The sequence below is a fragment of the Macaca nemestrina genome, chromosome 12 (genome assembly GCF_043159975.1).
Source record: "Macaca nemestrina isolate mMacNem1 chromosome 12, mMacNem.hap1, whole genome shotgun sequence".
In the NCBI taxonomy this organism is placed as follows: Eukaryota; Metazoa; Chordata; class Mammalia; order Primates; family Cercopithecidae; genus Macaca; species Macaca nemestrina.
In genome coordinates, this window is record NC_092136.1 from 84155540 (window position 1) to 84172237 (window position 16698).

Below are 16698 nucleotides of genomic sequence, written 5' to 3' on the forward strand. Positions count from 1 at the left end.
GTGACAAGAATTTTTAAGACTCATCACACAGTTGCATCCTTGCTATTTTTCTCTGCCGAAAGACTTTCCTATCCACCATAGGGGCTGTTTCTTCAGCCTGGATATCAGAATAATGATCCATAATGAACATATTACATAGGTGAGATGTATACTTTTGTTGTTATAAGGCATTACAACTCTGGATAAACTGTGCTGACAAAAATGATCATGAATTATAAAGGTACTTTTACATTGTTCTTAGATATGGAAAGGCAGCATGGTGAAGTGGAAAGACCATGGGATAACAGCTAAACAGGGCTATGTTTTAATCCTGCTTTAGCTCCTTAATCCTAGTTGACTTTGGTCATTAATTAACCTCTCTGAACTCTAGATTCCTTTCCAATCCCAAAGTTAATAATAATTCTTTCTTTCAGAAGAGTTGTTGAAGATAATGAGGTATCTCATGTAGTGCACTTAGTACAGATAAAGCTTTCAATAAGTGCTAGTTAAATCAAAAGATACATGAGACATTGTCTGTTTTTATTACTTATGGAAAAAGTGATCACATTTTCTGTAGTAAAATTTGGGACATACATTTAAAAATAAATAGAATAGAATGGAATATCCTAACTCAGGTCTACATTAAGAATGTATGATCCTTTAATTTATAACATAAGTCCAAAGATAGGATTTGAGGCAGAGTATAAGTCATCAATGCTTCATTAGAAAAACTTGCAACAAAGTTGGGTAACCGCTAACTGTACAGGAAACATCAGTGAAAACATCTATCATTACATATAATATACAGATATCAAACATTAATTACTACCATGTATTCAGAGCTTTTACATGTCACATATGCTTAGTGATGTTTATTCTTACATTTTTTCATTACCCCTTCATTTTAGAGTTAAGGGCACCGGTGCTCAGAGAGAGAAACAGACAGAGAACATTCCCTGTCCTGGTATGAGGAGGCAAGTATGAATGAGGCTTAACTATTCTGTGCCATAGATCATATGGCCTTCATAGAATAAAAATATAGGGTCTCTCTACCTTTTAAAGAGTGTAGTTCTCTGTCTAAATGAAATTTTGACAGCAGGTGTCATCTACTTTTTTTTGGGGGGGGGGCAAGTGGAAGAACTTAAAGGAATAGGCAGAAGCCATTCTAAAAGGAGAGTGTGTTGGAGGTGAAGTGAGAAAGAGTGAAAATGGTTTTCAGTTAATTTATCTAAGTTAATCTTCCAGCTGAGGAGTGAACTCTTGTCACCTTGTGAAATTAGGCAAAACAAAAGCCTTCCCACACAAGTCCCAAGTGACTCCAATATGCAAAGTACTCTCCTTCACCCTTCATACTTGTAGCATTAAACTGGGTCAGGAGGAAGAAGCTTGTATCCAAGATTTAAATGCAAGATGCTCTGACTGCAGCCTGCATAACTGTAAAAATGAGAGGAACTTGGTAATAAGCAAACATATTAATTAGTGCATATGTAGATTCCTAGAGAAAACCAACCAAATTTAATCTTAGAATATCTTTACTTTTCAATTTATAAGATAATATTTAGTCTGGCCTCACTTTAAAAATTACCTCTCTTAATGGAATACGAGAATATATGCAAGAAATAACAATACAGTTGTGTATAGAATTTATACCATTAAGCAGAGGAAGCAGCCTCTCTGTCTCCCCCCAGCTCTGTCTCTGTCTTTATTTCTTTTTCCCCCAATATTGAAAAAAGAAGCACTTCATAATACAATACATTTAAAGAACCAAAAAGGGGAAACAGATCTCCTAAAAAAACTGTTCTCTCTTTGAGAACATGCATTTCTAGGAGTTGTACAGATATAGAATTCTGAATATCAAAGTAACACAGATGTCCATATTTGCTTTCAACTCTATAGTGGCTGACAGAACAAAGAAGCAGAAAGGCAATTTAGAGAAAGACAGTTTAGGTCATTTAAAAAGGGCAAGTCAGAGATTAGACACGTTTGGGGCACGGGTGTATTTCTATTTTTTGTCATTTCTATGTCATCTCTTACGAATAGCTGCTGCTTATCTACTCACCCTCTCCTCCAATGTGAATAGTGAAAACAGAAATGTGTTACCTATGTTATATCATTAGATTTTCTCAAAAATAAACTGACGTAACTATTATATCTACTTTAAATCTTTGTGAACTGGTAAAGGAGAGTATAACAGTTAAAAATCTCATTCAAGATCACACAGCAAGTAAAAGAAAAAAAAAAATGAACTCACGAACCTATACTGACTTCAAAACTTATGTTCTCTTCACTTTATAGGAAAAAAAGGAATAAAAAGAAGGCAAAAGATAACTTTCTCCCTGCCCCTAAAGTAGGTTTCTGATGATTTACTGTTCTACTAATTCAACACTGCCTAATAAACATCTACACACTGCATTTCTGACTGCCTTTATCACCTCATTTAATAATCTACTCCCCTTCAGTGTCTAAATGGAAGGCAAATGCTCATATTCAACTGTTTCTCCTCACAGAAAAAAAGTTTAGCTATTTTAAAATAATGTTTAAACTATTTAGAAGCGCAGTTTGTGGGATGAACCGCACTTAATAGAGCAGACACAGTGATGACCTGCTCTCAGAGGGCTTGCAACTCACTTCAGGAAACAGAGCACAAGCTCATTAATTCAACAATTAGTTAACAGCCTCTTAAATGGCAGGTACTGTTCAAGTTCCTAAGAACTGTAGGAAAAAAAGTATTGTGGTTGAGCAGTATCTGCCATAGGCACAGGAAAAATAACTTTAACACATGGTATATATTTGCCAGCCCTATCCTAACCCATACATGAAGAGGAATTCTGAATTCTTCTTTTCTTCCTTTCTTTTTTTGCTGCTTTAAGCTCACAGTTAGAAACTTTATTAAAAACAAGAATTCCAAAGACAACTCAGAGGCAGAAATCAAATGAAATAAATTTGCATCAGAAACTTAAATCTTTGGTCAGCACCAATCTAATATCGAATACTAGCTGAAACGCTCAGGTTTTGTAAGATTGTTTTAGGTTCAGAAGCAACAAATCCTTTTGGTCTTTTGGGTTAAAGTACATTTTACAGGTAATAAAAAAAGAAATGCTTTTGAAGTAGGACAAACAAAAGCCTGGTGCTTCTAGAAATTTTGGAGTGGGCTTTCTTGACTTCCAAAAGGTTAGTAACTTAACTACAACATAAAACAGAGACAACTCCGGAGACAAAGCAAGGAAAACAGCAGAGGAAGGTGCCCATGATTTTAGCAAAAGAAGGCAGAACAACAACCATAAGCACTTTTTTTTTATTCAACCACTGGACAACTGTAATAATTCTTAGACCTGAAAAGCAACATAAATAAGTAATCACACATTGTGGGATCAGTGATATACACTCTGATTCTATTTATGAATCTCTGTACTTGACTGTATTACTTAATTATGTTATTTACCCACCTAAGATTGAAAGTCAAACATTCTGCTGATCGAAATTTCTTAAGCTTACAAAACAGCTGAAGTTCAGCACCCCAGAAAGTAATTTCCACCCCAGTTTGGATTATATCCATGGCATTTAACACAAGTGATCAAACTGCTAATAGCAATTTTGCTCACCAACTTCTACCAGCTTTTACTGCCTATATCCCAAAGGCTTATCTGTGCCAGAGCATATCACCCAAAGATGAAGAACAAGAGTTGCATGTGAGTTTAAAGCATATATTTTGCTTAATTGGTACGTTGGACTTTGATTTTTAATAAGCAAAAGTCAAACTTTTCAAAATGAACTGTAGAAGAATTTTATAAATTTGCTCTAATTGAATTCTCACTCCCAAAGAAGGTAATTGAAAGCCTTCTCTATTTAGTGAAATCTAAAGTTAAAAAAAAAAAAAAAGAAATTATCATTGATTTTCCTCCATGCCACAGAGTGCCCTCTGCCCCCAACCCTTCACTTTCCCAGCAACCTGAAGCAACTGAGCTTACTGAGCTAATAAATTCACATCAGCAGGCAGAGGTAGCTGAAAACCAATACCACTTCAATGTCCCTCAGAGCTTCACTTCAGCAGGATGCTTATTTACTGCTCCTAGCATAAGAAAGGGAATAGAATGGAATGAAAACTGGTTTTTATCTCACCACTAAAATGTGTCTCACCAACAACACATTTATCTCACCCCTGCAATACTTAGACAATGCTCTATATATTTTACACACATCCTGTAGAATTGTGACTTAGATAATACTGGGTTTGCACATTAACATCATCAACTCCTTAGTATGTAATTTAGCCTCTCTGAGCCCCACTTTTCTCACATTTAAAAAGGAACTATCGGCGCCATAACAACAGGGTGACGAAAAAAAACCAGCAGGGAGTGGTGTTGGTGGGGGGGGAAATTATTCTTACCTTAGTGGGTTGTTATGAAACCAGACTAAGATAATGGAAGGTTGATTTAAATCCAGAAGCCACAAACACTTGTTAGCTCATGCATTAAGGTCCATTTTAAAGGCAATAAAAACTATTGCTTTTTGCACAGAACAAACTTCAGATTTTTCCTGAAGTCAAGCGGCATTTCTGGACTTCCAAATAGCTATGAACTTCTTAATGGCAACTTGCATAGAGTTATGTACATATTTGTAAAATTGGATGTCAAGGGAATGGGGCAAATATTTGTCACAATGCCTACCATATGCTAATTTAACACTTTATACTCCTTATAAAATAGAATAGGCACAAGTTTAAGGGCACTTCCTTCAGAAAATAATAAATATACTTCTCTGGATAGAAACTGTGTTAGATAGTTCTAAAAACTATAATTTTAGGGTAACCCTTTAGAGAGTACAGTAGAAATAATTTCTAATATAGCTAAATAACCATTTCAAATAGCAGTTTTTACTTTGAAAATACTAGACCAAAAGATCATGTTTCATTGAATGTGATAAGGAAAATAAATCATTTCCCTTAGTTACTTACAAACTAAAAGTTTAGACTTCAAATTTATTCTGAAAATTCAATGAAGCTAAGCCAAGAAAAAAGATAAGCTACCCACCATACCTCACTTCCCAATCTCCATCCCCTGGGAATGATCTTTTCCAGCTGAGGTAAACTTTTATCTTTGTTCCTACTTGTTCACAGACAACCTTACAGGTAAACAGCTCATCTCTTTTCTATCATCTTCCCTAATGTAAAAATTCCTTGAAATTTTATTTGCCTATTGAACAACCTGTGCAAACCCCTCCAAAATGTTCCTTCTCAGCCTTCACCACACAACTGAACCTATTAGGCGAGCAGAAAAGAACATATTGTGAAAAAAAAAATGAATGGTGAAGTAATGGGGAAAGCTGAACTCTAAAGAAAAATAGCAATGAAGGGAAGAGAAGCAGGCGGTTAGGACTGAATATGGAGACTTTTTTGTCATGAGGTGCAAGGCAAACATTTTGGAGGAATAAGTGATTACTATAACTTCATAGGTGAGCTGCTGTAAGACACACTGTATGAGATTTGGTGTACTAGGAAAATACAAATGTCAAGAATTTTAGTCTTTTCTCAGAAAAAAAAAAAATCAATAAACGGATTAAATATCAAAGAAATTCTCCAGGCCAGTATTTCCTAACCTGTGTTTCATGGAATACTGGTGTCTTGCAGGGTGTTAATTAAAAAAAATAATTTTGGGGAAAAAGTCTGACATCAAATAAGTTTGGAAAAGGCTAATACTTCCTAATAAGACTTTTCATTGACTTTAGTAAGCTAATGTGTGATGTGCACCTACCTCTAAGACAGTGATGCAGCATACAGAGTGTCCTAAAGTTATTAGAGTTTGGATTACTTTTTCATTTAAAAGCAAAAACGGAAACACTGAAGATAGCGTTGCTAACATAATTTAGGAAATTCTGTTTTGTACATACTCTGGGCTATTTGTGCTATATTTAGAGCCAGATTTCAACTCCAAGAAGGCAGGAATCTTTTTGTTTTAAAATTTTTTTGATATCAGGGCCTAATATATAGATAACATGCAATAAACATTTATAGGATTAGTATATAGAACTTTAGCTCTGGAGTTAGAACCACATTTTAATCTTTCTGTGTTTGCTTTATTATGGAAGTAAATTTGGGTAACTCATTTAGATTCTCTATGGCTATGATTTCTAATCTACAAAATGGGGTTAATAACATTTTCTTCATAGGGCTATACATAAATTGGGGATCAATTTATATAATGCATATAAAAAGCTTAGCATAATAACCAGAACCCAGGAATTGTGCGATAAAGTATATCATCATTGTTATTATGCAGTGATTTTTCTTACTACATACAATTTTCAGCACTAAATCTTGCCCATTGAACAACATGTGCAAATGCCCCCAAATTCTTTCTTCTCAGCCTTCATCATACAGCCCACTGTATTGGCTATATGCATTTCAATTAATATATTTTCACAAATGAAAACTTTTTCAAATATATGTCATAGTCATTTATTTCAAAGGCTATTATATTAAATATATTTTAATGCTATTTAATCAATGAATACAGAGGTAATAATAAGCAGATTATGTAAATCATGGTAAATAGTGATCTAAATTGATGTCTAGTTGCCTCTTATTTATGCTGGAAAATGTAGAATTTAATAACAAAAACTCAAATAATCTTAAATTTCTTTATGCCTGCAAATCATATTTTTTACTAAAATAAAATGAAGAATCACAGTATGGCTGCACAGCCTGAGAAGAAAGAAAACAGGAGAGCAGGCACTCTGAACTCAAAATTCCACCTTTCAGTTTTTGCTTCACTGACTTACCCTGAGGCAGTTACTCAGTGTCTTTAAGCTCAGCTCTCTCATTATCTCTGTAAAATATGGATGATTTTTACAAGATTCCAGTAAGAGAATTGGTAATTAATAATTGTACAATAGGGTCTGAAAATACAAGCTGGGATAAAACATTTCATACTTAGCCAGAAATTTACAAGTAACTTAAATATTGTATTTTTGTTGTAACATTGAATGGTTCATATTAGAAGGAAATTGGTGGGGCAGGAGTGGGAAAAATAATATTTTTGAGTGCCAATGTACCCATCACTTGCTTCGTTTAACTCCACCACAATGATCTTAGACAAGGAATAGTACCCAGTGTTCATTTTATAAACCAGAAAACTGGGTTCAGAAAAATTGATAAAGTTCTCCAAGGACACTCATACAATAAAACCAGGATTTAAAACATCCCATGGACATCAAAGCCATTGTCTTTGTATTGGACTACTCTAACATTCCTTATCATTTTTTTTCTATTCATTCCTTTAACACTTTCTCTATGTAAGGGATTATCTTTAACTAGGGTTATTCAAAAATAAGGAAGACAGCTTTGCCCTCAAGGATCTTACAGGCAAAGTATACAAAAACCCACCTCACCTTTATACAGTGCTGATTGCAATATAAGAAATCTTTTATATCTTCTATTTCTAACAACATATGTTATGCCATAACGTTCATTTTATTTTTGTTGTTAAAAATCAGTAATATTTTATTTACAGTGTACCATAAACAGAGCTCTCAAATGATTAATTTATACCCAGTGTCCATAGAACATATACTTCTCAGCAAGCCTATGACCATGCCTGTATTGGCTGTATACATTTCAATCAATATACTTTCACAAATAAACCTTTTTTCAAATGGAAGGCATAGGAAGAAGTGGTCTACAATGTGTACCTGTTGAAGTAGGTAGGTTCCCAGAATTTCATCTTTCTTCTCTTTGGTATAGTCTTGAAATTCTCAAATTTAAATGAAGAATAACTGTAAATATTATGTAAAGACTATTGTTTAAATCAGGAAGATCACTGAATACCTGAGTTTGAAGATACTGAGGAGAAGGCAAGGTGCCGGAAAGGAGGACAAGGTAGATAACCTAAAACCAAAATAAGAATACCTGGTAACCCCTGCCCATTCTCCTAGATGGCTCCCAGTACCAAGTAACTCCCTATTAGTAAAAACTGCCCTAAATCTCAACCTGCTTATTTTAGTTCATTTGTAATCAGAGAGAGTCACACAAAAAGAGTCAAACAAATTCAACCCTTTTGTGATTTCATGAATCATCAGACAAATGTGCTGAGTAAAGAAGGAAGATAGAACACTGTCCCATTGTGATAGGAATTTTCGTCCAAATAAAGCATAGGGGCATTCAAGGGAGCCCCAATATTACATAGAGAGTAATAGTGCCTTGATCAGTGGAATAATAAGTGTAATTCTGAAAACATTCATTCCCCAATCTCCAGTGACACAACACTCCTGCTGATGAATATGGATTAGGTTCTCAAAGTGTGGTTTGCCAGACCAGCGTCAAGAGCACATAACCTGGGAACTTGTAAGAAATGCAAACTCCCAGGCCCCACACCATACCTACCAAATCAGAAACTCAGTCAGAGCTTATGTCTTAACAAATGGTATAAGGGATGATGATGCATGTCAAAGCTTGATATCACTGTTCTAAGAATATTTACACACAAAAACAAAGAAAAGTCTACTTAGTGATTGAGTACTTTTTAAAATAGGGAAATAAAATAAAGTGATATTAACTAAGCTCCTATTATGAATCAGACATCTGATATTTAATTCCCATAACCTGATTATGTACATATTAGAATATTTATATACCTCAAATTACCATGACATGAACCTCTACTGAGTTTGTTCTCAATAACAAGCCTCCCTCAAAGTGTTCTCCAGCTATTTACTAGGAGTTCCCAAGAGGAGGCCTTATGTCTGCCTTGGAAAATGTTTCTTCACCAATGACTCATACTGGGCTTAAGCGAGTGGATCCTGTCTTTATGTGTTTTATTCTAAGCATAAGACAGACTGAATGACTAAAACAAAAAGGAGGATGTCATGTTGCATGTATCAAATAGACAAAACTCACTGAAGTATTGGTGAGGATGAAGGGAAATATATACATTGCTGTTGAGACTGTCAACTGCTACAACCACTTGGCAAAGCAATTTGGCAATATGCTTGAAGTTGAAAGTGCACATACCTAGTGTTTCATTTTTGTTCATAATCCCTAGAAACTCTGGCACAACTGCACAAGGAAATGTATATAAGAATGTTCACTGCAGAATTGTTTATAATAGTAAAAACACAAGGCTGGTTCAACTTATGCAAATCAATAAATGTAATCCATCACATAAACAGAACAAAAGACAAAAACCATGTGATTATCTTAATATATGCAGAAAAGGCCTTTGACAAAATTCAACAGCCCTTCATGCTAAAAACTCTCAATAAATTCGGTATTGATGGAACGTATCTCAAAATAATAAGAGCTATTTATGACAAACCCACAGCCAATATCATACTGAACGGGCAAAAACTAGAAGCATTCCCTTTGAAAACTGGTACAAGCCAGGGGTGCTCTCTCTCACCACTCCTATTCAACATAGTGTTCGATGCTCTGGCCAGGGCAATCAGGCAAGAGAAAGAAATAAAGTGTATTCAATTAGGAAAAGAGGAAGTCAGACTGTCCCCGTTTGCAGATGACATGATTGTATATTTAGAAAACCCCATCATCTCAGCCTAAAATCTCCTTAAGCTGATAAACAACTTCAGCAAAGTCTCAGGGCACAAAATCAATGTGCAAAAATCACAAGCATTCCTATACACTAATAATAGACAAACAGTCAAATCATGAGTGAATTTCCATTCACAATTGCTACAAAGAGAATAAAATACCTAGGAATCCAATTTACAAGGGATGTGAAGGACCTCTTCAAGGAGAACTACAAACCACTGCTCAGTGAAATAAAAGAGGACACAAACAAATGGCAGAACATTCCGTGTTCATGGATAGGAAGAATCAATATCGTGAAAATGGCCATAGTGCCCAAGGTAATTTATAGATTGAATGCCATCCCCATCAAGCTACCAATGACTTTCTTCACAGAATTGGAAAAATAAAACTACTTTAAAGTTCATATGGAACCAAAAAAGAGCCCACATTGCCAAGACAATCCTAAGCAAAAAGAACAAAGCTGGAGGCATCATGCAACCTGACTTCAAACTATATTACAAGCCTACTGTAACCAAAACAGCATGGTACTGGTACCAGTGGTATAGACTAGTGGAACAGAACAGAGGCCACACATCTACACCACACATCTACAACCATCTGATCTTTGACAAACCTGACAAAAACAAGAAATGGGGAAAGGACTCCCTATTTAATAAATGATGCTGGGAAAACTGGCTACCCATATGTAGAAAGCTGAAACTGGATCCCTTCCTTACACCTTGTACAAAAATTAATTCAAGATGGATTAAAGACTTAAATGTTAAACCTATAACCATAAAAACTGTAGAAGAAAACCTAGGCAATACCATTCAAGACATAGTCATGGACAAGGAATTCATGACTAAAACACCAAAAGCAATGACAACAAAAGACAAAATTGACAAATGGAATCTAAATAAACTAAAGAGCTTCTCTACAGCAAAATAAACTACCATCAGAGTGAACAGGCAACCTACAGAATGGAAGAAAAGTTTTGCAGTCTACCCATCTGACAAAGGGCTAAGACCCAGAATCTACAAAGAACTTAAACAAATTCACAAGGACAAATCAAACAATCCCATCAAAAAGGGGGGAAAGTATATGAATAGACATTTCTCAAAAGAAGACATTTATGCAGCCAGCAGACACATGAAAAATGCTCATCATCACTGGTCATCAGAGAAATGCAAATCAAAACCACAATGATACCATCTAAGACAGTTAGAATGGCGATCATTAAAAAGTCAGGAAACAACAGGTGCTGGAGAGGATGTGGAGAAATAGGAACACTTTTACACTGTTGGTGGGATTGTAAACTAGTCCAACTGTTGTGAAGACAGTGTGGCGATTCCTCAAAGGTCTAGAACTAGAAATACCATTTGACCCAATACTGGGTATATACCCAAAGGATTATAAATCATACTACTATAAAGACACATGCACATGTATGTTTACTGTGGCACTATTCACAATAACAAAGGCTTGGAACCAACCCAAATGTCAATCAATGATAGACTGTATTAAGAAAATGTGGCACATATACACCATGGAATACTATGCAGCCATAAAAAAGGATGCGTTTATGTCCTTTGTAGGGACACAGATGCAGCTGGAAACCATCATTCTGAGCAAACTATCACAAGGACAGAAAACCAAATGCTGCGTGTTCTCACTCATAGGTGGGAATTGAACAATGAGAACACTTGGACACTGGGTGGGGAAGATCACACACTGGGGCCTGTCATGGGGTGAGTGGATAGAGGAGGGATAGCATTAGGAGAAATACCTAATGCAAATGACGAGTTAATGGGTGCAGTAAACCAACATGGCACATGTATACATATGTAACAAACCTGTACGTTGTGCACATGTACCTTAGAACTTAAACTATAATAGTAAAACAAAATAGTAAAAAAAAAGGGAAACAATAAGTAGGTGGGATAAACTCTTCATTTATTGCCATACTATGCAGCAATACAATGAGTGCAATAAAAATGATCATATAAGAATGAACATCACATGACACCATTTATGTAAAGTTTTAAAATCCATAAAATAGCACCATATAATGTTCAGTTATGTATGTATGTAGAAAAATTAAAATCTGGATGAGTATGATATACAGCTGTACCAAGACCAGGATTACTTTTATGTAAGAAAGGAGAAGGGGATGAGGGGATCCCACTTTTGCTGTGCCTATTTTGTTTCCTGGAAGTTGGGTTGTGAAAGAAATAAAAAATAATAACATCTGTTAGCTCTGTGTTTGAAGTACATGCATGAGAATTTTGTTGTTTTCCATGTTTCTATATATGCTTGCAATATTGGATAATTAAACATTTAATTGAAAAATAAAATGCTAATTTAGACATAACAATTCTTTGACAAATTAAACATTACTCTGATAACATCAGTATAAGTTTCTAACTTTTTCATCTGTTTTGTTTACCTATTTTTAGGTATTCCTTGTATCTAGAACAGTACTTGGTAGATGGTAGGTATCCATAAATATTTATTCTCCGAACAAATGAATTTCATTTTTGAACAGATTAAAATTTTCTGAAAAACACACCACAAAACAGTTCCATTTTTCCACATTCCTTTATGGTCTTTTCCAATGTGCACATTATTTTACAGTATAATCAAAGTGCATATATCATTTTTATTATTTTTCACTTAACATTGTAGCATAAATACAATTCCTTGTTTTAGTCTTAGGTCTTCCTAAGAAAATCCTCATTTGATGCATCATAATTTTTTTAACCACTCCTCTATAGGTTTCTAAAATTTTATTATTACAGATAATGTTGCAATAAACATTGCTATATGGACAGCTTTGTGCTTACATCTTTCTTCTTATGATATGTTATTTCTTAATGATAAAGTCCCAAAATTGAGATTCCTAGATCTATGGGCCTTGAACATCTTCATGACTATTTTTACTTACTATATTCTGAAATGGTTATATATATCTATTTACACTGCCACTGATATCAGATGAGTATAACACATCATCCCTTCCTTTACCTATTAATCTTGCTAGTTTCCCAGTCTTAGCATCACAGGATCAAGAGGAACTATAGAGATGAGGAAATCTAACTTTCCAATAATAAAGACACATACCGGGTTTCTACTATAAACCAGACATTATTCAAAATACTTTACTTGAATTATCTCTGCTTCTCATAACAGTTTTGCTTGGTAGGCATTCTTATTGCCACTTTACAGATGTTAAAACTGAGATTCCTAGAAGTTAAGTAATTTATCCAGGGCCACCAATTAATGCATGATGTACAGGATTCAATGTCTCCCATATGTCCGTTGTTTAACGTATCTCCTAAATGAATACAGTTTGAGGTATGATTCCAAAACACACTCATAATTGAGCAGGGTGACATCAAAGAAATAAGTTTTAGAAGTTCCTAACTACCACAAGCAGGTTAGAAGAAATCAATAGTTCATCCTTTGCACTCAAATGCACTTTACTTCATAGGGCCATACACAAATGCCCCATCCAGAGCACTTCAATAATTAGGGAAGTCTCCTGCAGTTTTACCTACCTACCAGCTCAAGTGCCATTTCCACAGAAAGGTTGTGAGTAGTAGTAGGAGGATCTAAATAAATGGTTTCTGAGATTTTGCAATGAAAGAGCAATCTCCAGTATACCAGAAGTTTTAGGATCATTAAAGGGGAGGGTATAATGAATATCTGGACAGATATTTGTGTGTGTGTGCATGCATGTGTGGATGAACACATGTGTGTGTGTATATAGACTCTTTCTTGGTATATTTTACCATCACCATTTCTATTCCAAGCCCCAACACACACACAGCAAAAATTGGCCCAGGTATGAAAGTGGCAAGCGCTATGGAGAACATAGATATATTCCCACCAGTTATCTGTGACTTCATAGTAAGAACAAAGAATATTGTTCAATGGGTATAAAGTTTAAGTTCTGAAATATTAATATATTCTAGATATTTGCTGTACAACATAGTGCCTATAGTTAACCATACAGTATTGTACACTGAAAAATGTGTAAAGAAGATATATCTTTAAAAGGGGGATAGCAGTGCAAAACTTTTGGAAGTAATGGATATGTTGATTAGCTTGATTATGGTGATGGTTTCATGGGTATATGCATATGTTCAAACCCTTAAATTGTATACATCAAATACATGCAGTTGTTTGTATATCAATTACACCTTAATAGTACTGTTTAAAAAAAAAAAAAAAAAAAAACAGAGCAAGGGATTTGGTACTGGATCTGTCTTAAATTCTTATTCCACCACTCACTCATTATATGACTGGTGATAGTTACTTGAGTCAGCTTCCTCATCTATGTGTCTAATAATATGAATATTACTGGAATATGATAAACATATTCCCTAGCATGTACTAAGCACATTAAATACATTTTAGCCACCTCCATCATCATCATCATTATTCATTTGTATAATAGAGAGAGATATAAAAAGTGTCCTTGGGGAATTGGTTCTAGGAACCCTCCCAGACACACCATTCACAGATGCTCAAGTCCTTTATATAAAATGGTATAATATTTTCATATAACCTATACACATCCTCTCATATACTTTAAATCATCTCTAGGTTACTTATAATATCTAATATAGTGGTAATGCTATGGAAATAGTTGTTATAGTGCATTGTTTAGGGAATGACAAAAAAAAGTCTATACATGTTCAGTACAGACACAACCATCCTTTTTTCCCCAAATATTTTTGATTCACAGCAGGCTGAATCCATGGATGTGGAACCAAAGAATACAGAAAGCTGACTGTGTGTGTATATACTTATTTATTTATGACTCTCTATTATATTTGTGTGTGTATATATATTCCCATTATATGTCCTATTTATATACATATATCCCCATTATATGTGATACATATATAAAGGAGATATATATATATTATGTTCCATATATATTTTAATGTATATGTACACGTGTGTACATATATATGTTTGTGTATATATAGGTATCTCCCCATTATACAAATGAATATGATGATTATACAAATGAATATAATTCATTATACAAATGAATATGGTGGTGGTGGTGCCTAAAATATATTTAATGTGCTTTGTACATACTAGGGAATACATACACACACACACTTTTTCTTGCAGGGATCTTGATACATAAAGATTACATGTATAAAGTGGCTAGCACAATGCCTAGCACAAAATACATACAAAATGGGTATATCTGTTATGATTAGTGTTGGTAATCTCCAGTAGATGAGAGGACAGTCCACTCCCCACATTCCACAATTTCTCTTCATCCCTCCAGGGACTACCCATCTTCAGGTACCTGTATTCTCTCTGTATCATTTCTACCTCTACCTCTTCCTCACTTTTCTCAAATGACTTCCTTGTTTATCCCCATCCTTTTCACCTCTCTGCTACTTTACACTTTTTTTCTTTCTTGCTCTATTTTTATTTCTCCTTTCAGACTCTAGTTAACTTCTTCTCATACCAGTTGTCTTATGTCTAGGTCTCTAGACAGTATAAATTAAATTTGGAAGTAGAAAAAATCAAGTAAATTAAGCAATACGTATGCCCATTTTAAGCTAAGTCTCTTGCATGTTACATGCATGACATAAAATTGTGCGTTTAAAAGATACATATAACAGGTTAAATTATTTGTTGTTTTGCACTGCACATGTTTAAAAGACTGTTTTTGTTATATCGCTTAATGTATTACTTATGTGAACATTTTCCCTGTTACTTGAAGTGCAAAATGAATGGATCGATATGCAAATGATAAGCAAATCCAGTGAGTATGCATATTAACATTGTTTTGAAGAACACTTGCATGTTAAGATAGAAAGAACTTCCACAGAAGCAAATACAAATTTTATTATTCCAATCACAGACTTAATCAAACAGCAATGACTATTACGTTGCTTTTCAAAAATATGCCTAAGGGTTAACCACTAGAATATTCTCAGTTAACCTACAACTGTGTGACAGAATATCTCAGGAGACAAGGGTTGGTTTAGTGAAAAGAATAGGAAACTTGTGATTCAGATATCTAAATTTGAAACTTGGTTATCCAACTTATTTCCCATGTGAATCTAACATTTCTGATCAAGTTTCCTTTTCTGAATGACAAGAATAATTATAGTTACTTCCTAGGATTATGAATAAATGAAGGAATGGTACATATTATGGGCCAGGTACAATTTTGGGTGTTGGGGTACAACAATACACAAAACAAAATTTTCTGGTCTCCTAGAACTTAGATTCTAACAGAGAACAAAGACAATAAACAAATAATGATATAATAAATATATGGAAATAATATATATCAATGAACACCTTTTCAGGATGAAATAAGATCATCACTAATAACATCCAGTAAACATCTCTATGTCCTTATCTTATAGATCACTGATGAAATCCAATGGACTTCTGTTTGTCTTTATCTTATAGATCTATTGGCAGAATTTTAATCAGTTCACCCATCCTTCCCTATTGAAACACTTCCTTCATTTGAATTATGTGATATTCACTCTTTTTTTTTTTTTTTTTTTCTTTTTTTTTTGACACAGTATCTCACTCTGTCACCCAGTCTGGAGTGCAGTGGCCAATCTCAGCTCACTGCAACCTTCACTTCTCAGTTTCAAGTGATATCCCTGCCTCAGTCTCTTGAGTAACTGGGACTAGAGATGCACACCACCACGCCCAGCTAATTTTTGCATTTTCAGTAGAAATGGGATTTCACCATGTTGGCCAGGCTGGTCTCGAACTCCTGATCCACCCGCCTCAGCCTCCCAAAGTGCTAGGATTACAGGCGTGAGCCACTGCACCAGGCCTGATCTTTACTCTTTCGATTATCATTGTACCTCAAGGTCTTCTCAGTCGTCTTTGCCGTCTTTTGTTCCTCCTCCTGACCTTTAAGAGTTTGAGTTTTCTACGTTCAGTCCTAGGCTCTCTTATCTGTACTCCTTTCAAGGTGATCTCATCTAGAATCTTATCCTCTTAAATATCATGCATATTCTTATGAGGATGAAGTATATATTTCCCTGATCTCCTTTTCTGTTCTGCAGATTTGTATATATCTACTTTTTGACTTGAAATCTTCACTTATGGCCGGGCGCGGTGGCTCACGCCTGTAATCCCTGCACTTTGGGAGGCCGAGGTGGGCGGATCACGAGATCAGTAGATCGAGACCATCC

The 16698-nt window shown here is 34.9% G+C and overlaps 1 protein-coding gene and 1 long non-coding RNA gene across 22 annotated transcripts in view; both read right to left on the bottom strand.

Annotated features, from left to right (window-relative positions):
- LOC105468849 (discs large MAGUK scaffold protein 2) overlaps positions 1 to 16698 on the bottom strand; it is a 2241192-nt gene that overhangs the window by 1381954 nt on the left and 842540 nt on the right. The window lies entirely within an intron of this gene.
- On the bottom strand, positions 1058 to 16605 carry LOC105468840 (uncharacterized). The gene is made up of 2 exons (XR_979633.2): positions 6757 to 16605; positions 1058 to 4048 (listed from the first exon to the last, which is right to left on the bottom strand). It is a non-coding gene; the product is annotated as an uncharacterized lncRNA (long non-coding RNA).